Source organism: Chamaea fasciata, unplaced genomic scaffold (assembly GCF_029207755.1).
Source record: "Chamaea fasciata isolate MVZ Bird 193981 ecotype frontalis unplaced genomic scaffold, bChaFas1.0.hap1 SCAF_6, whole genome shotgun sequence".
Classification (NCBI taxonomy): Eukaryota; Metazoa; Chordata; class Aves; order Passeriformes; family Sylviidae; genus Chamaea; species Chamaea fasciata.
Genome location: NW_027094091.1, coordinates 43,504,074 through 43,525,937, shown reverse-complemented (window position 1 = coordinate 43,525,937; position 21,864 = coordinate 43,504,074). Strand labels below are relative to the sequence as shown.

At 37.7% G+C, this 21,864-nt stretch overlaps 1 long non-coding RNA gene across 2 annotated transcripts in view; it reads left to right on the top strand.

Annotated features, from left to right (window-relative positions):
• LOC136291249 (uncharacterized) overlaps positions 1–21,864 on the top strand; it is a 52,571-nt gene continuing 30,707 nt past the window's right edge. Inside the window, exons 1-3 of one of the 2 annotated variants that reach the window (XR_010721464.1) lie at positions 1–112; positions 19,433–19,548; positions 20,184–20,671. This is a non-coding gene — a long non-coding RNA (uncharacterized lncRNA). Of the gene's footprint in view, positions 113–19,432; positions 19,549–20,183; positions 20,672–21,864 lie in introns of those variants that run through there. The other variant, XR_010721465.1, reaches the window with a different exon arrangement.

The following is a 21,864-nucleotide window of genomic DNA, read 5'->3' as shown; positions in this document are numbered from 1 at the left end:
CTGGAAGGGAAGTAGTTACTGGCTTTGTTTTAGCTGAGGTCTGTGTAAATCCTAAACCTATTTGGCAGAGGCAGTGTCTGAGGAAGTGTAGTGCCACTAACATTGTCTGAGGGTGAGTACCACCCTAATCTTATTGTTTAATAAATTAAATCCTTATTTTTCCAGTGTGAAGTTCCACTATTATGGGCATAAGAGGATTTCCTAGCATATCACTGCTGTCTTGGTATTGCATTTTGATTAAGTTGTTGGAAAATCTACGTTATGAGCCTATGCTACCTTTAGTGTGATTTGTAGTTGCCTAGGGATTGGTTTCTTTTAGTTGAAAATCAGCATGATTTACCTACAGGGCGATGACTCCATTAGATTTGGACTTGCTATAGTGCACAATGTTTTGTAAAGGTTTAAGTTGTAATTCTGGAACTATGTCAGGTTTATACTTAGATATAGTTCAGTCTATAAGGAATATGTTATAGGGGTTTGCTTTTATAGTATATTTTTCAAGCAATGGAAACTGCATTTGGAAACAGCAGAGGCTAGGCTAAGTCATCTATAGTAAAGTCGAATAAACTTATTGTGTAGACTGTCTGTGATGATTATGCAGAAGGAAGTGATTGATAATATTTCCGCTGATCTAAATTTTACTTGTATGTTCTCTCTAATTGTATTGGTATCTGCAAGAAAACCTTTAAAATGTCTTTTTAGCTTTTTTTTTTTTTTTTTTTTTTTTTTTTTTTTTACTTTGGTCCATTTAGAACAAGGAAGAATAGAGGGAAAAGCATGTAGAAGTGAGACTAATTTATTCTTGTGTTTCATTTGCATTGCATTTTTGTGTAGTGTTCTTCTTCTGCTTATAATTTTCAACTGAAATTTCCAAAGAGCTGTTGTGCCTGAGGCCTGTTATGTCCTAAATTAAGAGCTGTAACTCTTGTTGCAGGCTATAACTTTATATATATAAATAAAAGTTATGGATCTAATATTTCAGCAGCATCTAGTTTCACATAACTGATACTCAAACAAGAACTTTCGTATTCTCAGTTATAAGATTCCAGCTGACAGCACAAACTAGGAAAAAATAGACACAAAGATCTATGCTAAATTTGTTAAGGAAGAAAGATTTTTAGCTGAACAATCAAATTGGGAATACTCATCAACGTGTTTTCCCTGACTAAGAGATGGTATTAGGAATCAACAAAGTCGTCAATTATTATTGACTTGTCTGTCATGAATAAAGTGAAGGGATATTTTGAAGGAGTTGTCAAGCAATGTAATGCTGGGAGTAAGTTGGTTATAATAATGTCATTAGCTTAATCTAAAATTATTTTTTTAATCAAAACCAATCTAAAGATAGTCAGAAATGTTAAATTCTGTCAAGCTTCTGCTTATAAGAGAGGGATTTCTTTAAAACATGAGATTACTAGTAAGTTGAAGCCATTTTGAAAAGGAAAATTTAAAAATTTATTCCACGACTTAGCTCGATGCTTCTAAGGGCTGCCTTTATTGTTCTTAACACTAAGGATAGATTTTAATTGTCTAAAGCAATAAGAATGCGAACTAAAACTGTTGTCCAGATGGAACTTTGTGATTTATTACTTCATTAAAAGCATAGCAGAAATGTAAATGAAGGAAAATACTGCAGATAAATGTTCAAAAGCTTTGAATGAAGTTGCAGATCCGTAAGGGAGATAGCCCTGTCTTTTCCCTGTGTAGGAGCTCAGACTTCTGTTTTAGTTATTTATGATTGATTTAGGAGTTAGCTAGTTATTTTCAAAACTTTTTGTATGTTCCTTGCCTTTGTATATACGTACACATTGTGTTATGTATAACCTAGGTGGGCTTGAAGAACATATAATGAAACCTTTGTCCTGCTGGATATAATGTTTTCACTCTGGCACATAAATTTTTCTTTCTTTAATTGCATGGTTGCACTGCTGTCTTCATCTTCACACCGTGCCTGTGGCATTCAAAGCAAAATCTGGTTTATGTTCTGCTTTTCAGTAATAAGTGACAAGAATGTTTATGATGTGTCTGACTTTTTTTCCCCTCTGCACTCTATTTATGCCATACCTGTGTGCTTGGTAACTTTTCTTACAGTGAAATAAAAAATATAAATATCCTCAGAATGCAAAGAGAATGGCAGCACCCTTGAAATTAAACATCCATCTCACAATTTGTTGCAGTTTTGGGTTGGTTTGGGGGTTTTTACGGTTTTTTTTGGTTTGTTTTTTTTGTTTTTTTCCTCTCCTGCAGACTCATTGCTTTTGCATGCAGATTATGATTTCTCCATGGACCAGGTAAAGATAGTGTGCTAGTCACGGGCATTAACTGAGAGCTTGCAACTGGAGACAGATTGTGACAACCTGGAGAAGTGAGAGCCTTTGGGCATAAAACAGGCCAGAACACACAAAAGCAGTACAAACATCTTTTCTGGTTTTTTACTTGTTTATCTAGTGTCCTAATGGAAAGTACTGCCAAAAAATTTCAGTTAAGGGTTTCCTCTTGAGTCATTTATTCTGTCCTTGGGCTTTCTGTGGTGCCATCAGTTCATGCTGACTGGTGTGAACTGCTACCCACCAGTAACCACAGCTGATGTGAAATAGGCTGATAACCAAGCAGAGACTTTTTATTTCATTGTGAACTTCACCTGGGAGTTGTCCCTTCAGTTGAAATTGACCTGAGTTATTCCTTGCTCATGGGATAACTTGGCCCATTGAAGACTCTTAGTGTTTTGTACGTATTATATCACAGTTTGTTTTCCAACTTATTCTTTGAAAAAAGTATGAATAATTGTGCAGTCTTGTGGACAACACACATTTAAAAGCCCTGTGCCAGTGTATAAAATATATTGATAGTTGAATACCTATTTTAATATTATTTTAAAGGTAAGGGAAATAATTAAGTGCTGGTATGTGGCTTGGTTTTGTTGTTCAAGTGGTTTTTGGGGAGTAAGAGGTTGGGGCTTGATATCTTTTGATTTTATGTGAAGTTTTTCCTGTATGTAAGGTTAGGTTGGTTTGGTTTGTTTGGGGGGGTTGAGGGTTTTTTGTGTGGGTGTTGCTTTTTGTTGTTTTTGTTTGTTTGTTTGGGTTTAGGGGTTTTTGTTTGTTTGTGGGTTTTTGGGGGCTTGTTGTTGTTTTTATACATCACCTCAGATTAGACGAGATTAGATTCTTCCATTGTGGAAGTGAAATTTTCTCTATAGAAACTTTTATTAAATGGTCAATCAGTAACTACTTTGGGACTGAAATGCTCCAGCAAGTGATTTCATCATCTCAGATTAGATTAAATTCTTCCATTATGGAAGTGAAATTCTCTCTGTATGAACTTCTATTAACCTATCAGTCAGTAACTGCTTTGGGACTAAGGTGCTTCAGCTTCAGTACATGATTAGTAAATTGCAGTCCAAAGCCAGAATATAAGAGATGTTGTGTGCTTTGCACATATTGGGGCAATGCCTCATTAAGTTTTAATACATTGGATGATCTTTGAAGTTTTTATTTCCTCCTTGCTTTGTCCAGGATAGCAGCATGTGCAGGGAATTCACAGCAGCACAGGATCCTTAGACTGTGTCAAAGGGCTGCTTCTACAGGACTTTTTCAAACAGAACTCTGGGGGATTTGAGTAAGAGTTTGGGTTTGACTCCCCAAACCATTGCTTAAGCAAACCCAAACGAGGTAGCATGTGTTAGATAATTGCAATAACAACTTTGCCAAAGGGTCTTTAGAGACCAACCTTTCCAGCTTCGCCATATGTCTTTCATTTCTAGATGTTAGCATTTATAGTATGTTAGTATAGCTTTCTCGTTAGAAGTATATTCTTTCTGCTGATGCTCACAGTAGTGGCCAAAAGTAGTGACAATGGCATAAGAATACATTGCTGCCTTTTGTTCTGACAATGCTTTTGATCTCTGTTCTGTCATTTTGTAGAATAAGACAGTGCATGAGTGATGGCATAGGAAGCCTTTTTCATCAGGGTAGAATCTGTAGGACAAGGGGTTCTTTGCTGAAACCTCAAGACAGTTCTTGTGTTTTTACTGCGTGTAAAGGAGAATCTTTCTGCTGGGCCAGGCCTGTAGTAGCAAATGTATCTGAAGGTTGCATGATGTACCTGGCCTCAAAGGCACACTTGGGATTACGGCTTCCTGTGTTACTGAGGTGGGAATTCAATGACACCTTACTTTGAATAGATATGCAGCTGCCTTATGCATGGCTGAAAGAAATATATCTGTGTATCAACACGTTCTATTTTTGCAATTATGATTTCCTGTCTAGTGGTATAGATGGGAACTGTCTAGTTCAGGAAGCATTTTATTTACTTCTATATGGGTTATGCAAAGCTTGCTGTTTCTTTTAGGTCCTGAGAGGGAGAGATTTTTACTTCCTCTTGGACTCTTTTTCAAAACATGTCTGGTTTTGTGTTTTTTTTTTTTTCCTTACAGTCTTTTGAAGTATGAACACTTGCTTGTGTGTCTTACTTGTGATTATGTTTACTTGGTCTTTCCCAGTCTCCATCTGTTTAATTTTAAATCAATTTTTATTGTTACACACAGAAAACGAACATATACCTCTAGCCAGGATGATTTTACTCTAACATAAGGAGAAGAAAGAATGAGAATTTTAATAAAAAATATCGCTAGTGTATCTGCTAATGTCTTCAGAACTGAACAAAAATGAATTTGTTGTCTCTTTTTACCAGAATGCTTGAAAGGTTTGCAAATGCATGATAGCACCTTAGTAAATAATCAGGATATTGTAAATGTATCTTTTAAAGGCCAAGGAACAGCAAAAATATTCTTTCAACTTGTGGATGATATAAAGCATTTCCAGTTGGATCATGTATAGAGTAATTACTTTTGACAAGTTAATTTTGCAAGTGTCCAATTAAGCTATTCATTCATAGCTTATCTCTTCACAGTGTGGCTGTATTCACTTAGCTGTTCAGGCTTGAATTTCTATTGTGCATTTAAATATGGATCCAAGTTCGTGGGATGTGAATTCACTGAAAGGGCAGTTCTTAGTGTTGAGAGTTTGAACCCCCCAAATCGCATCACAAGACTGACTTTAAATCAAGAGGGGTGTGTAGGGCTATATTTTTTTTTCTCTTTAAGTAGTAGTAACTTTTTTTTAATTACTTGGGTTATATTTTTCCAAACCTGTTAAGATTTATAGTCTTAGTTTTTCTTTAAACTTGCTTCAATTCACAATACAGAGTCAAATTTAGAGGTGTGATTTCCCGTGAAGCTACCAAACTCCCACCAGCTAAAGTCTCAAAGCTGGGACTTTACTGTGAAATACCAAATATCAAAAGGTAGCTGAGAATTACAAGATACTGAACTAGCTCTTATGAATATTAAAAAGTAAGTATGATGAGAGTATAGAGAATTGAATCTTTGAGATCCCAGGATGGCACAAAGTATTTTCAGTTGATAATGGAAGCTGTTGATTTAATGCTCTTCGATAGAAGTGGAAATAAACCAAGTCAGGAGCATACTGTGATTATTCAGAGGGTTCAAGGGCATCTGTAACCTGCTTCAATCAGTCAGATGTTTGGATTTTAGGAATGAACTAATAAAGTGCATTAAAGATGGACTTGGGCCTCTAGAAGGTTGTAAAAAAAGAACCTTAAAAAATGAGTATCTAATGCTTATCCTCTGAGTGAACAGAGCAGGATTAGGGAGCTGTTACATGATTAATCAAGCTAGAGTTTATACCAAACTGTAAACTTGAAGGACCAAATTTACTAGGCAGGTAATTTACACAATCTGCCCTGGTATTAGTGAGGCAAATTCAACAAGTTGTATGGTGGTGGTGGCAGACAGTGTTTCTTCTCTGCCATTCATCCTGTTTTTCATTTGCACAGAGATGTTTCCAGTAGTACTAGAACACAGCTGAACCTTTATAGTTCTTTGCTGCTACACAGAAACCTGTAGGTTGCTATTCTAAATCCATCTGAGGGAGGGTAGAGAGAAACATGATCATCCCAGTAATGATAAAAACCTGGAATAATTGCACTGGACTTCCTGCCCCTTCCACCCATTCTTGGGACAGTCTGCTGACCCAAACTAAGAATATTGATCGAGCGATACGTGCACACACATCCGCACAACCTCCCTTGGCTGAAGTTCACATGGATACTCCCACACAGATTTGAGTACTTCTGAGTTCTTTCAGTTCCTTTGTCTATATTGACACTTCAGCCATAAATGGATCATGAAATGGGTTTCACACAGAGGTCTAGATATCAGGCTGTTTCATCCCACACATATTTGGATTAATTACATATCTATTCTACACCTCTCACATTGACACCTGGTTGAACATGAAAAAAGTTTCGCTTTCCCTTCCAATGGCTGGAAGCCACTAATGAGGTGGAGGCCAGGCCAAGCTAGGCCAGAAAAGTACATATTGGGATAGGAAATTGAAAGCTCTTAATATTACTTGGACTTTTAGGATGGATGGGTGAGCCCAACAGATTTCCATCGCCAGTCTTCACCCAACAGTGCAGTCTGTAAGCAGCAGCAATTCTTTTTCCCACACTCTGTGTAGCTTCGCTTTCTCAAAAACTCTGCACTCTGGAGAAGACCCTCCACTATAACTTACCAAATGGTTCAGGATGCCAAGAAATGCTGTCACCTCTGACTTTGTCTATCCAGCACATGGCTTTTTAATACTGTTGACTTAGGTTTCCTAAACAAGGCTTTCCTAATGCTATTAATCTACCTGCTTATTTAACAAGAACAAAACAAACAAAAAACAAACAACAACAAAAAAACACCAACAAAAAAACCCCACCAACCAAACAAACAAAAAACCTGTTCAATATTGGGCTATTTCTCTGAGATTAATTTTGTAAGAGCTGAAAATCACTTTATATATTGACTTTCATATCACACTGTGGAATTATCTAGAGGATAATAGTAATATAAATCTTCCACACAGATGTTATGTAATTGTTTCTACCTTTTTTTTTTCCAGCACAGTTACACTAGGTCTGGGTTCAGGCTCACATTGTTTCCAGTGGCCTTGATTTCAGTAGCATTAACAATGAAAAAGAAATATATTGAGGGCCTGGAGTGGAGCTTTCAGAAAAGCACTAAATCTGTGAGGATTTTCCAGCTAGGAAAGGCCATTCAGATATTGTAGTTATAAGCAGATTGTCACAAAGTTGGTGTGAGAATGCTGAAGACGTGGTATGGTTTGACTGAAGAAGTAAAGTATTATTGTTCTTTCTTTGCATGTTGATAATACTGGACTTCAGCAAAACTGGTTAAGTCCTATTGCAGAAGCAGAACTGATGCTGCTTCTCAACAGTTCTTTGTGCTAGTGAAGTGTGGATGTGGCTGAATGTTTTCTTCCTGTAATCAGTGGCAGTAAACAGAACTGTGGTGTGGTTGAAGCTAGGTGAATGTAGTCAAGGCTGGGATTCAGTCCAGAAAGTTTGTTTACTGGGTAGAGGATTTTATGAATAGACTGCATCTGCTCTGTTGCCTGGAAGTAAAGTGGTGAATGCAGTGCCTGATGTCCTATGGCTTGGGGTGATCCTGCTTGGACTACTGACTTGCCTCAGCAATTACTACTGGTGTACTACAGTAATTGTGTATTGCATGTTGCATATTTAGTTTTGATTTGATTTTTGCATATTTCAATTTTGGTCAAAATTCAAAGATGTTTTAACCTTCAGTTTCACAGTTCGTCCATATGTTTCATAAGTACATCATTAGTAAACCTTAGAACTCTCATTGTACTTCTTATCTCATGTCACTGTGCTAGCACTAGAAATCATCATTTCATTGTTGTATTTTTATTAGCATAGGCAAATACCCAGGTCTGGATTAATTGTTCAAGTAATAAGTAGTAAAATGATTTAAATACAGGAAAAATACCACTCCAGGGAATTAAAGTAAGGGATGGAGTCTAATTTACATATTGGCATAAGTCAGGGTTAGCCAAACAGTGACTAACAACCCATTCAACTAGGCTGGAATGGAAATGGAGAGAAAATATATTTATACGCGTTTCAATAAACCGCATTTTCTCTGCTGACTATATGTCTTTAGGAAAATTTCCCATGAGAGGGGAAATGAGTGCCCTGTCTCTTCTTCCCTTTTCGTGCAAGAGAAAAAAATAGTCAGATCCATGGTCTGACCCAATCTGAATACAGTCACCAAATGAGTCTCTGGTAGGTAACAGAAACATTCTCACCTCTGCTGCCAGCTCCTGGGGAGGTAACTTTTGTTGTATCAGCCCTGTTCTCCACCAGTGTGCCAGGTGTAGACACCACCTCCCCTGCAGCAGGGAAGGAGGCACATCTGTGCTTTGCTGTATTGGCACAGGCCATGGCAGAGGGTGGGTTTGTGCTAATGTGCTGCAGGGCTGGCTGAGATACAGTCGTGGTTTTGCCATCCTCTCTAGGATTCCCCTTGTGCTGCTTCTGTATTTGCTTCAGCAGTAGAATTAAGCTATTCCCGTATTCTATGCCTCACACTCATCCTTTCAATTGGTGAGACTGAAGTGTAAATTACTAGTCTTTATGAATGTGTTATTTGACCCTGTCCTTCACAAAAGTGGATGAAGTTTCATATGCTGATAATAGTATTGGACTAGAATTGTTACCTCATTCCACAATTTATCTCAAAAATGGAAGAAAAAAAATTTTGGATCAAACCTTCTGTCTTTTCTACCCTGGATAATTCCTTGACTGCACAGAGTCCCATAAGATTTCACACTCCTGCAAACTATTAAATCAAGTGGACACATGTATCTTGAAACATTAAACAAAACTATGCTTAAAATGTAGCAAGATTTAACATAAAATAAGCATGAGTAGCAGTCTAGCTGTAATATTGATTCACTTGCCAGGTTTGTTGTGCATAGTTGCCTGAAACTTTGTACCATTCATCCTACTGGAGCCTGTAGGAATCCTGTTGCTTTTTAGTTCTTACTGAAAGGTAGATAACATAATTGAAGTAAGAGGTCAATCAGTGCAGTGGTGCAAGAGCTTTTTTTATGGAGACCCCCAGAGACTTCTTGCCTGTGTGCAATGCTTCAAATAATTATTATTTATTACCAAAGTATTTGCACCATCTGCCCCCATACTTATTATTTCAACTGTGCTATCCATTGATAAACCTTTTCCTTAATTCCTGCTTCTCTGCCACCTCTTCCTTCCATGAATAAATGCTGGAGCTGCCAAATCCTGTGTAAGGGATGAGCAAATCCTTAAACGCTTTAAGAAGGGAGTCAGATTGTCTTTAATGTAGTGATTTATTTCACAAATGAACCCAGAGAATGGTAGGGCATACAAATACTGTTATGTTCTTGCTTTGTCACTTTGGAAATTTCTCTTTCTTAACTTCCTTTATTTCAGTCCCTAAGTGCGATTAAGTAAGTGCATGTGTCAGGTGCTGTATACGTCTTTCTAGAATTTACATAGTTTTCAAACTTTCTGAAAGAGAAATAAAATACAGTATACTGCAAAAGTTGACAAGTTGGATGTATTGCTTCTCAGCCACAGTATGCATACCTTTGGCTTAGCAAGAATATTCTCAGGCCTTTACTAGCCCTCAAGAAATCTCATAGTGGATTGTACTTCCTAAGTTATTACTTTATTTTTTGTATTACTTTTTCTCCCTCCCAAATTCAGGTACTTTCTATATTTTTTTTTAATCCAATAGACTTTATTGCAGCTAAAACTCGGCAAGGTTTTTTAGTCCTCAGACCTAGTGGTTATCCTTGCTACAGCTTTTAGTGAGTTAATGAACACTTAGACTACCCTAGGCCAAAAAAATGGAGATAGGCTAAAATGCATAACAGCTGCATTCTGCAAAACACTTTGAATAGGAAAAAGAGTATGTAGAAGATCAGGAGATACTGTTGAATTCCGTGGAGTCATCTGTGTCTGGGCCTGTACCCTGATGGTGTTCCTGAGGTGTTTGTCTAACCTGTTCTCAAGGGCCACTGGTAGTAGGTATTTCCTAATTTTTTTGGTCCTTCACTATTGCAAAATTTTGTTTAGCACAAACTATTTTTTTTCTTTGTTTTTTTTTTTTTTCTCTGTGGTTAAGACAACTTCTTGTTGTCCTGTTCATACTGGGCAGGCAGAACAAATTCTTCTGCTTACCTTTCCTCTTTGTAGCAGTCCTGTATAATCCAGTAAGACTCTCATTAGTACATTTCCATTGATCTCTTCAAGCTAAATAGTCCTGTGTCTGTCTTTCTTCATATCTGTTATTTTTTTGGTTCCTGATCTCTGTTCTTCTCTGAACTCTCTCCATGTAGCCTGGATTTTTCTTGAAATGTCATACCTTGATGGGAATTCTGGCTTAACTCATGCTGAATAGAGATACTTCACTTGCCTTTCAGCTTATATTTGTGGCTATGAATGGCATAAACATCTATGCTTTTTATTTTATGATACTAAAACAAAGAAAAAATATTAAATTAATATTTGTGATCCAATGTAACTACCAGATTCTTCCAACAGAAGTGATACTTAGCAAGATGTCCTCCACTGTGTGCTTTGAGCAGTTAATTATTCCTGCCTAAGCATATAAACCTGTGGTATAAACACTTTCAAATCGCTATTAGAAGTTATGTAGGTTTTCTGAATGGACTAATTGTTCTCCATGAGAGAAGGCAGATTCTATTGATTTCTGTATGAGAGAAACACTTGCAACACAGATATAATTTTAATGATAGCAATTTAAAAAAAAAAAAGCGAGTCAGCATTCTCTAGAGAATTTTCCTGGTATTTAAATCGAACAGACCTTTCCGTAGCACATTAGGATTTCTCTTTTGAGTAGTGTGTTTTTTGTTTTTCCCCCCCCATACTCTGAAATAGTTGAATAGACTTGTTTTGAAAATCTGTGTGAGCTTGCAACAGGTTCACAGGCTGCAGTGGTGACTGCAAAATTTCCCGGAGCATCTGCAACATGGTTTGTCCTGTCAGGTCCAAAACTGTCTGTTAGAATTTCAGAAGCAAATAGAATTTTAGGGATGTGATGACCTTTTCAACTCATTTTTTTTTCTGCCGTTTCATTTTCAGAATGTTCTCCTACAGGATTGAAATACAAGTGTAGATTTGAGTGTTAGAAAATGTGTGAATTTAAAGAGCTGGCTTTAGAGAGAATAAATTCTTTTATGGAAAACAAGAGAGGGATGAAAATTATTAGCCAAGAGGTTTGTAATGAACCCAAGTTTTTGTAGCCCACCTGGTTGGGGCACTTGAACAGCAGATGATAAATAGATTGTAAGGTCTCCTGTGCCCAAAGTGCTTGAGAAACCATTACAGTGCAACCTTGGTTGATTTGATGGAAAGTATATGACCTCCTCTCAGATCATAGCATACATAGATTTTGTTCAGAGGCTTGACTATAAAAAGAGTAGCAGCAAGTTTTTAAATCCTCTAAGCAGGGAATTAAAAAAAAACCCAACAAACCAAAAAACAGCACCACAAGCAAACAGCAAAACTGAAGAGAAAAGCCTGAAGTTGTCCCAGGAATCTAGGAACTGTCCAAAACCTAAAGCACTTTCTCCTCTCTCAGTAACTTGGGTGTTTCCACCAGCATACTTCATAAATAAAAGATGTTATTTTGAGCCCTCCATAGGGACCAAGATGTCTGACATATTGACTTGCACTGTCCTGCTGATCTCTGATCTGAGGAGGTGTTTCAAGCTCAAGAGACAATGATGTGGATTATTAATCTTTTATTATTAGGATTGTGATCCCGTGGATTTTGTGAAAAAGAACTATAGCTGTTGTAAATTTCAGTGACAGATTTGCATATATTATTGCATAATTGCAAAAATAAAGATTGAGGTGAGATGCAACAAATTGCCCTAGTAATGATTTTTAAAGCACCATCTGTGGCCTGATACTTCTGGCTCTCTAAAAGTGGTATTGTTCAGAAATCTGTTGTGTGGCATACAGGTGGCTCATTCTGTGCTTGCCTGCCATCAGCAGTAGCCTGTGTTAGTGGGGGATACCTCCACAATGAAAGACAATGGTATTTATCATATTTTTTGGAACAGAAGCACTCCCCACAGGCTATAGCATGGTGGTTTGTTTTGGTTGTCAATTTCCCACAAGACCAAATTTCCTGAAAAGGATGAACAATAAGCCAAATGCTCATTATTTGGCTTCATGTATTTGAGCACAACATAGCATCTGATATAATTGATTCAATTCCACTAAGTAGCATATGATGATGTTGTTATTTTAGGTGCACCGTAAAGGGAAAACAGCAAGAAGAAAAACACTAGTGTCATGTCCTTATCTAGTGACCTTCAAAGCTGACTGCTCTGTGTTACTGAATCTTAACTCAAAAAAACCAACAATAGAGTAATCAGACACAAATAACAGCCCTCTCCACTAAACCCCCCAAAACAAACCACCACCCTCCCCCCCCCCAGCCTCAATCCCTTAGGAGTAAGTCTTGAGTCCCCTGAATATATTAGTGAAAGTTGATGTCAAGTAATCCATATTTAATTTGTATACCTTTCTCCTCTCAGCTCCTTCTGCTAGCTGTCGCTCCATTATTGGGCCTGTATCAGCATAAATTATATTGCCTACTCTGTGCCATTTTTAAAAACAGAACCTTAAAGGGTGGTAGCAGAGTAGAGGGGGAAATAAATTCTATTCCAGGGAATTTGGAGGAGTTGTTAGCATTTGGCCACTTATCTTTAAAGGTCATGGTTTGGAGTGACTTTTGCAGTCAGTAGTTGTCCTTGCTATGGTAGTGAGAAGTGTGTTTTGCTGTCAGCTAAACCTTCCAGCACCTTAAATTATCATGTGCGCCCATGGGAAGCCTGTCCCTGGAAAGACAGAGATTACCATATGGGGAGAGCAAACTAAAAATGTTAATTTTACCAAGTTGCTGTGCAGTGGCAGGACTTGGCAGTCGAGCTGGCATCCTGTTGTACTTCAGTGCATTATTTTATATGCACTGAAGTGCCAGACTGGAAAGTGTGATTAGAAGATAGGGGCATGGTGTGGTCAGAGCAGAACTTGCAATTAGTGTTTTAGAGTGTGGCACATGACTATACTATCTCTGATAAACCCAGATCTCAGTAGTTTTCAGTTTCAACATTTGCTGTGGCTTTCACTTAGAAAAGCAGTTCTTGCTTCTATTGATAGCTCAGTTATTATTGCTGGGCACTAACTAACGTGTAGTATTAGTTACAAGAGTATTTCTGTCATATGTTAATGAGGTGGAATTTTATAGCAATTAACAGAAGATGAGTATTGATATGAGATTTGAAAAAGTTTCTTCCAGTTTGGATAGGTTTTCTAATTCACAAGGAATGCATTAAAAAAAAAAAAAAATTAAAATGCTCATGTATTATTTGCCCAGAGCCTATCACCAACCCATTGAAAGCTACTTTTAAGATGCTTCATTAACACTAGTTAGAATTCATGTTGGGTAGTGAGTGCTGGTCAGTTAGAACATAGTCACTGAAGAACTTTATTCTCTCCCCTTCCCCCAGTAAATTCTGACAGTAAACACTGAGACCTATAAAAAGAAGGATTTTAATAGAAGATATTTTTTCACCTATATAATTTGAACCCCATCGTACTACTTGCGAGAGCTTTCATTCAGCCACAAAAGCCAACCCTGTATCCCTTTTTTTTTTTTTTAATATTTTGGATTCCACTGCTTCCTGCCCTCAAGTTACACTTTGACTTGTTTATGCTAAAGCTTGTTTCGGTAGTTTCTGAAATTAGTGTGCTGTTAAAAAGGGTGGGTGAGATTGAAGTCTATAACAAAATCTGGTGGAAAAGGTTAAGGATTTCCAAAAGCAGGGTGAACTGTCTTACAGAAATCTTTATTGCTGATAACCTTAGTTCATTGCAGAATAGAAACTATAGAAAATAGCATTAAATCCTACAGGGATAAGCAGTAAGTGCTGGAGATTCTATATCATAAAATAATTTGTCTTTAATCTTAAGATGTGTTTTATCTTATTTCAAGTGTTCTTGCATTGCTTCACTTCATGTCTTTTGCTATAGGCCTGAGTCAAAACCCTTTAAAGTCAATGAGAAGATAATATTTCACCTTGACATCAGTCAGCTTTGTATCCAATACTATGAGTCATGAAGCTCTGTGGAGTTCTTATTATACTTGACTGATAATACTGTGACCACTGAAGTAGTCAGGAATTTAAAAAGATTTTGAAAAATAAAACTCTTCTCAGCTTGCACACAATAAAAAAATCCATATTGTTTTTGAAGTGTTTTGCATTTCTTTATAAAGATGTTCTTTGGGCATGATTTGTACCAGTGTGGATAACAGAAATGTAGTATTGGGTAGCACTTCAGTACCTGCCTGTATTATTTTATGTGAAGATCAAATCTTTAGCTCGCTTGCCCAGGCTTGTTTTTAGTTTTGTCTTTTTTTAAGCTCTCTGTAAGTCAAGCAAAATAAAAAATGGTTGAAGGAGAAAGAGAAGACTTGGATATACTCAGATGTATTCGAGTTCTCTTTTCAGACCCATTCTGTCATGTTCAGGAATTGCTACATCTTGTGAATAGGTTCTTTCATAGACACCTCCATAGTGCATGGCTCCTGTGCCTGAGAGTGTTGCAACATCCAACATATTCATGAGGAAAGCAAGAAATTGTTTCATTGGAGGAATGTCACTCACCATCAGATCAAGCTTCAGGACACTAACAACCTGGCTTTATATGCAAAGGGCAAACAAATGAAAACCAGGATGTGGCAACACTCCTACTAACTTCAAGAATTTGTTGTTCTTGTTTTCCACAGCAGAAGCAGGTGTTACTTTCCTGGATTGCTGTTTTCTTTGTTCATGTTTTCTCTTGTAATGTCAGTGGTGAAGAATGCTGGTGAGATATGTGCCACCAGTCTGCTATCTAGTGTTTTGTGGGTGTTGTGGTTGGTTGGGGGTTTTTTGTGTGTTTTGTTTTGCTGTTTGTTGGTGTTTTTTTCTTTTCTTTTTTTTGGATTGGTGGTTAGTACTTTAAGCTCCCATCAGCTGTGGTTCAAGCACTAGTATAATCTTGTTCTTCAATAGCCAATTTGAAGTATGTTAGTGATTGCAGTGATGGATACAGCGGCTCACTGACCATTGCTGCAGTTGGTGAGGTACACCTGAGGAAAGTGAAAGCTCTTCTACTTTTTTACTTCTATTGGAGAGACGTTGTGAACTGCCTTCATGCGGTGTTTTGTATACACTCTAAATCTGTGGATCAATTCAACTTTCAATCTGTGGCCCTCAAGTTCAGTACAAATTGGTCTGGAAATACTGTTTTTTAGAAAGCAAAAGGTTTATGCTTTGTACGGTTTTTAATGTTGGGATCTTCTGTGTACTTGTATCTATTTTAGTGGAAACCCACAAAGCTTGAGGAACACAAATCCCCACACAATAAAATCCAGCACCTGCTCAGACATGCTGCACACTCTGCACATGGATACAGTCCTGGCTGTTCCCCTTCTAAGCCACTGTATAATGCTTGCACCAAGCTCTGCCTTAGTTCTTTGAAGAAAAAAATTAAGAAGTTCACCTTGCTTGCTTGAATGAGAAGGTGGTGTTTCAGTCTTAAAAACTAATTTTCTCCATGTAGGGTAATGGTTTAACTTTACCAGCTCTTCAGAAATAGACAGAAGAGCTGTTTTGGATAGGTAGATATTAAGATGAGTTTACAATCCTGATCACAAAGCCATCTCTAGACTGCATCACACCAGCTGCCAAAAAAAATGATGTTTCTCGTTATGGACACTAAAGTAATTTGGGGGAAACCATTGAATTTTCTTTGTTCCTTTGGCATAAAAAGGAACCTGTAGTTCTAACAGTTGCATTGTTTAACTAGGAGGAGAGTTGGACTGGAGAGATGCTGAAGTTTCTGCCTGCGTTAGAATTTCATGACAGTATTATGTAAGCAGTTATATCTCTCCTGAGCTGTCAGTAGCTCAGACTTCTACTTTGATTAGACCCATGACTAAAAAAATTACAATAATCCACTGACAGGCATGAAGAAAGCCATAATAAGGCTGATAACAATGTGTCAGTTAAGAGGCTATTATATTTTACTGCCTTACTACAGCAGACTAAAAAACCATTCAAACTTACTATTGATATAACTAAAGCCTTTTAAAAATCTGCTGTCTGCCCTAGTCTTAATAATACTTATTATGCCTGTGGGAGAAAGAATTAAAATATGTACCTGTTTACATGAGAGTTTAGATATTGACAGTTTGACTGCTGGCATAGTGTGTAGCTACAAATAGAGGGCCTTGGGTTTTCCTTCTCTGGGAAACTTACAGATCTGGGCTAGAAGGGAATCACAGAAAGAAGATTGTGGCTTTGAAATGTTATGCAGTGACAGCTCAGGCCTGCAAATACCTTTTTGTGGAAACTTCACAGGATATTATAGATGTGGAAAAGGTGACATGCTCCCTATTTCAATCTCTAGTCCTTTTTCCTGTCATCCCCTGCACAAAAAAAAATAAAAAATTCAGAAGAAGTCAGTATAGGGTTTGGAGGCCTTATGCAGGTTGAACTTTTGCTGTAATGCCTTTTTTAGAAGGTGTTAGAGATGTTTGGCCTATTGAATCTAATACATAGAAGCTCAGTGTTAACAAAAAAGGTTGGTGGCATTAGTGTCTGCATTTTAGGTACAAGGTGGTTGAGTGGAAATTTGTTGATCCTCTAGCATAAATTTAGCAGCTCTAGGACACAAATTTGTAATGTCCTTTTCCTCATGTCCAGCTGGAATAATCTCCAAAGCTGCCGATTGTGGTCAAGACAGTTTGTTACTTCATCTGCTACTGTCAAGAAGAATTTGACTCCATCAGCATTGTATTTCTGATAACAATCCATAGCCTGTTCACTGAACTACAGAAGCCCAGCTCCCTCAATCGATTCTTCGGAATCATCTTCTCTAAGGCCATGACCATCTGGGTGATCCTCCTCTGGATGTTCTCAAATTCTCCATATCTACCTGTAAATGGGCACAGATTCCTGGTGCTTTGCCAACACCATACAGAGGAGGGTAATAACTCCCATTGTTTTGCTGGCCATGCTTCTGATACAGTCAAGTATTCAGTTTGCCTTGGTCATTATGAGTGAGCATTTGTAGTGTGTGTTCAGGGTGGCATCTGCTGTATTTCACAGATGCTTTTCTACTGAGCTGAAACTTTTCCATCAGCTTCTCAGCATGGGTTTACTCTGCCCCAGGTGCAAAACTTTGCACTATTCTGGATGCTCATTGTTATTGCCCAGCTGTTATTAAACAATACAGATCTCGGTATCAACCACTGGCAAACGTTTCTCACTTTTGACTGCCAGCCTTTGAGCAGTTGGTGCTCTGCTGTCCTGCCCATTTTCGGCCTACCTAGGAGTCTGTTCTTCCAGCCCATACTTGTTCAGTTTCCAAAAACTTCACTAAACTCTAGAGAGATTATTTTTGCCACTCTCTCCAGGTAGTTAGTCTGTAAGTTAGCTAAGTATGGCTTAAGCTTAATAATTTAGTGCTGATTTTCCTGTTTACCTTCTTGGGGAGTGTGTTTCTTTGGAAATCTGAAGTGAATGATGAATCACTCCATGATTTCCAGGACTTGAGGTGAGATTGTTCTTTGGATTCTACTCCTTACTTTTTTTAAGGATCAGCATAGTACATTTTTAAAACAGGTGTTTTATCAGGGGCCTGATCACAATAAATTTTCATAAATTATAATACCAGTGTTGTTATCAGATTGGCTGGCTCAGCTGCCTCAGGGCTTCAGGTTCTGTCTGACTGTGTGGACTTGAAATAAAATCCTGCTTCTCTAAGTCATAGGCTGTTATGGAGATATCGGAATCTCCAGCAGCTCTTACATTGTCAATTGCTACATTCTAAAGGATTTGTGATGCAAAACTCTCAAAAAACTGCCCGTGATTCTAAAATATGGTCATTTTAGATTAGATATAATGAAGCTGGTTTTTACAGTGGTAAAACATGGAAATACATTGCCCCGAGGTGATGGACGCCCCATGTCCTTTCATGCAAAGCCTTACTGTGATTCGTTATAGCCTGCATAAGAGATACAGGATGTAGGAATCTGGCAAGTGACACTTGAGACTTCTTACTTCTTCAAAAAATAATTTCTTTTACTAATCTATTCAGAAAACAGTTTCAATATTGACAAGCAGGTTACATTGTCTGTGGTCTGGTTTGTTAAAATTCTTTTGCCTTCCCTGTGTTTGCTAGGTTCCTTTTTTCAGTCAAGAGTTAGAAGTCTGTTAGTTGAAATTCTGCTTTCTCTCTGTTTTTTAATGCATGCACACACAAGCATGCAGAGTAATAGTGAGGCTCACACAGACTGAGAATTAAAAAGGATCAAAACCTGATATTTTCTTTAAATGTGTTGTCATGGCTCTTAGGTAGAATGCATTGAATTCTTGTCTTGTACTTCCCGAATCCTCGTTTTGTCCTCCTCTGAAAACTATCATAATTCATATCCATAATCTCCAAAAGCTTCCCTCTTATTAGTCCTCAGTCTTTTGGAATTTTTAGAATAGAAATGCACACACTTTTCTTTTGTGTCTTGTCATCATTCAGGTTCTGGAACTTCCATAATGGAACTGAAGTCTTGCGCTGTCTGCTCTTTGCTTGGGCCTGTATGTTCGCCACTTGAAGCTCAATGTAGCCGAAACAGAGCCTTTTGTCTTCCCTGCCATTCTTATAGCTTTCTCTTGTATTCCTTGATTATGCCAACAACACTTCTAGCTTTGCCAATGCAGGTTTGTTCCACTTCTGTCAGTGATAATCGCTGCTCTAAAGAGAATTTCCTTAGCTCTCAGTTTGACCTCTGTCACTTCTTTCTGTGACTTTATCAGCTAGCTCCACCAAACCTGTCACTTTAAATGTAGGATTTTTGTCTTTTGTTTTCAAGGTTCTTTATTCTTTCCTACTTATCTCATCTCCTGCATTATTAAAACATTTATTTCTGCCTTCAGTTGCTAATCTCCATAAAGCATTTAAGTCTTTACATTTTTTTTTTAGTGCTATCATTCCGTGATTTCATAAACAGGTGCAGAACTGCCTGTAAACTCTCCCCCAAAATCTTTCTAAAAAATTTCTTTATTTCTTTATTTCTTGTGCCTGCAAAAGCTATTACCACATAAGCAGCTGGGTTATGCCAAGACCACTGCTATTCCACTGGTTTCTTGTGGCTTACTCTTTTACTGTCTGCTGTCTCTTATTCAGGTTGTGATAGTGGACTAATATTTCTTTCTTCATCTTTGTTCATACAGTGCTTAAGAGAATGACCTCGGTTGCACGTGCACCATGGTAACCGTAGCTGTAAGGGACACTGTTTATGACTACAGCTTTCTTTTCCATCCATAAGCTGCCACTTTGTAAACTGTGTTTGCAAACCTCCTAGAGGACAGAGGCTGCAGAAGAGAAGTTCACGTGACTGTTTTTTCTCTCTTAGTTTTCCAGCAGGAAATTCATGGCTGAATAGATGCCATGTAGCAGAGAAGCATCATGTGCACAACTTGGGCTCCCTGGTCCCATTAGGAACTTTGCTACAGCACTGTCTTCAAACAGGTCAGATTGCTGAAAAAACTTGGAGATTAATTTTCCAATGACTCCCACTGAAAGAAATACAGTTCACTTGTACCTATTGCATTTTGGGCTTTGTCTTTTATTTGCAGGGCAGCACTTTAACATCTCTGTTTCTGTATATGAGCCCAAATAAGAAACAGCTAATGATTGTGGTTGTGGTGTGTCAGTCAGCATTATCCCCTTTTGCAGCCTGTGTGAGAAGGTGCAAGTGTGTGTTAGATGTGCCACTCAGTGAAACACTACGAGACGGAGCACTTCTAGAAAGCACATTCCTTAGTTGTTGTCTTCTCATGCTCTTGTGAAAGCTCAGAATGTTAGATATGTCACATGCCTTGATTTCATGGCTGTGCATAGTGGGAGCTCAGAGCCACTCAGTAGTGCCTTATTGGAAGCATAGAAAATTTGAGTCAGTTCTTGTTTCCTCCATATGCAGTTCTTTTAAGGGGGGCACTTATGAATACGTGATAGATTTTAACCAAACTTGCAATAATGTGAGTTTTGTACCAGATAGGTGTTACCTTTTTGTTTGGGTATATTGCTGGTAGAAGAAGCTGAAACTTGCTTTATATGCTTTAATATTTTCCCATTTCTCTTGTGTATGCTGCTTGCTATTTTAGATTCTGAATCCTCTGAAGCACTGATAGAATCTCTGGAAATTATCCCCTGGACAATGGGTGCAATTGTAATTCAAATGAAATAATGGAAATAATAAGAAGACTTGATATATTCTGACTGTAGGTAATGCAGCAGACAATAGCTTGATACGTTTGTTACATTTGGATCTTTGTGCAAATTAAAGATTTCATTTTTTCTGTACTGTGCAGTGTTTTGCTTTAGCTGTATTTGGAATTTCACATGTATCAAAGCTTAATGTGAACAAATTACAATGTTTTCAATGCAGTGCAATTTGCAATTCTCTTTTTTTTTCTCCATGGTCTTTTCCTTTGTTCCACTGAATGAGGGTGTTTTTTTCTTTCTCTCTCACTGATTGCTTTTGGATCCAAGCATGAAAATTCTTTCTTTTCCTTTTTAAATGAAAGTACCTGAACTTACCTGGGTCTTTTGTACGCAGTCTGTATCCTTCAGTGGACATTATTCTTGTATTGAAATAAAAATAAAATTCAAAACAGAATTCTGTTTTGGCTGGAATACACAATGTCATTATTAAATTCTAGTTTTCATACTTACTAACTTGTGATTTTTAGGGGCTGTGACAAGCTGCATATTAGCTGCAAGAAATTTATACTGCCATTATCATAACTTTTCTTTGCTTTAAGCTACTACTTTATTCTTCAGAATTTTTTCTTGTGCCATATGTGCTTCTGGAACAGCTTTTCTTTGTCATCCTCTCTATCACAGTGACAAAAAGCTTCCAACACCTTAACATTCTTGACTCTACCATTAGCTAAATCTTGGAAAAGCGGTGGAAATATCTTACTGTCCCTAACCCCACCAAAATCACAAGTCTAAACTGATTGAACTCTTGTGTTTTAACTGAACTCTGTCATTTGAGGCAGATAGAGGGAAAGAAGAGATCCTACAAGATAAAAACAACCATGAGGAAAAATATTACTACTGTCTGCATACAGATTAGGTTTTGTTTTCTTGAGGTAAATCACAGCCCAGGAGGAGCATATGTATTAGCTATAGAGCATGGGTGTATTTTTCTGAACAAGATGAGAAATGTGAACCTTTGCTGTGCCATCATATGACTTCTGGGGTACCAGCTGGGCTCAGCAGTCCCTGTGTGTTGTGCCACTGCACATCCTTTCATGTTAAGTCCCATGAGTTTTCTGCCTGTTCATTTCTTTGATGGATTCCTTGAGCCAGCTCTTTGGATTCTTCCAGTTGCCCAATAGCGTGCTTGCCATGGCAGATGCTCTGGCTTCATTCTTTAGCACATACTCCACATGCTTCCATCTTCTGCTTTGGAGATAAAAGTTGTCAAACACCCTACTAAGCTTCAACCTTTATTGACAGTTAATTCAGTTTGATTAAATACCTATGATGAATGTTTTCAGTCTAGTCTGTAGATAATGCCCAAATTAGAAGCAGTTATGAGTTTAGCTGTCTGTTTCTGACTTCATTACATTATTTCCTCTGTTAATTTTCAGTGACTTCCACTATATATTCCTGGAGATCTTTTGTATTCCTTTGTCTCCTACTTTCTGGGAGGGAGGAGGACACCTTAGTTTCTGGTGTTGATTCCATGGTGCTACATGAGGAGAGTAACATGAACTATGTGAGGGAAGGGGTGGTGGTGGTAGATTTGATTCTTTTTACTTAAGATTTTAATTT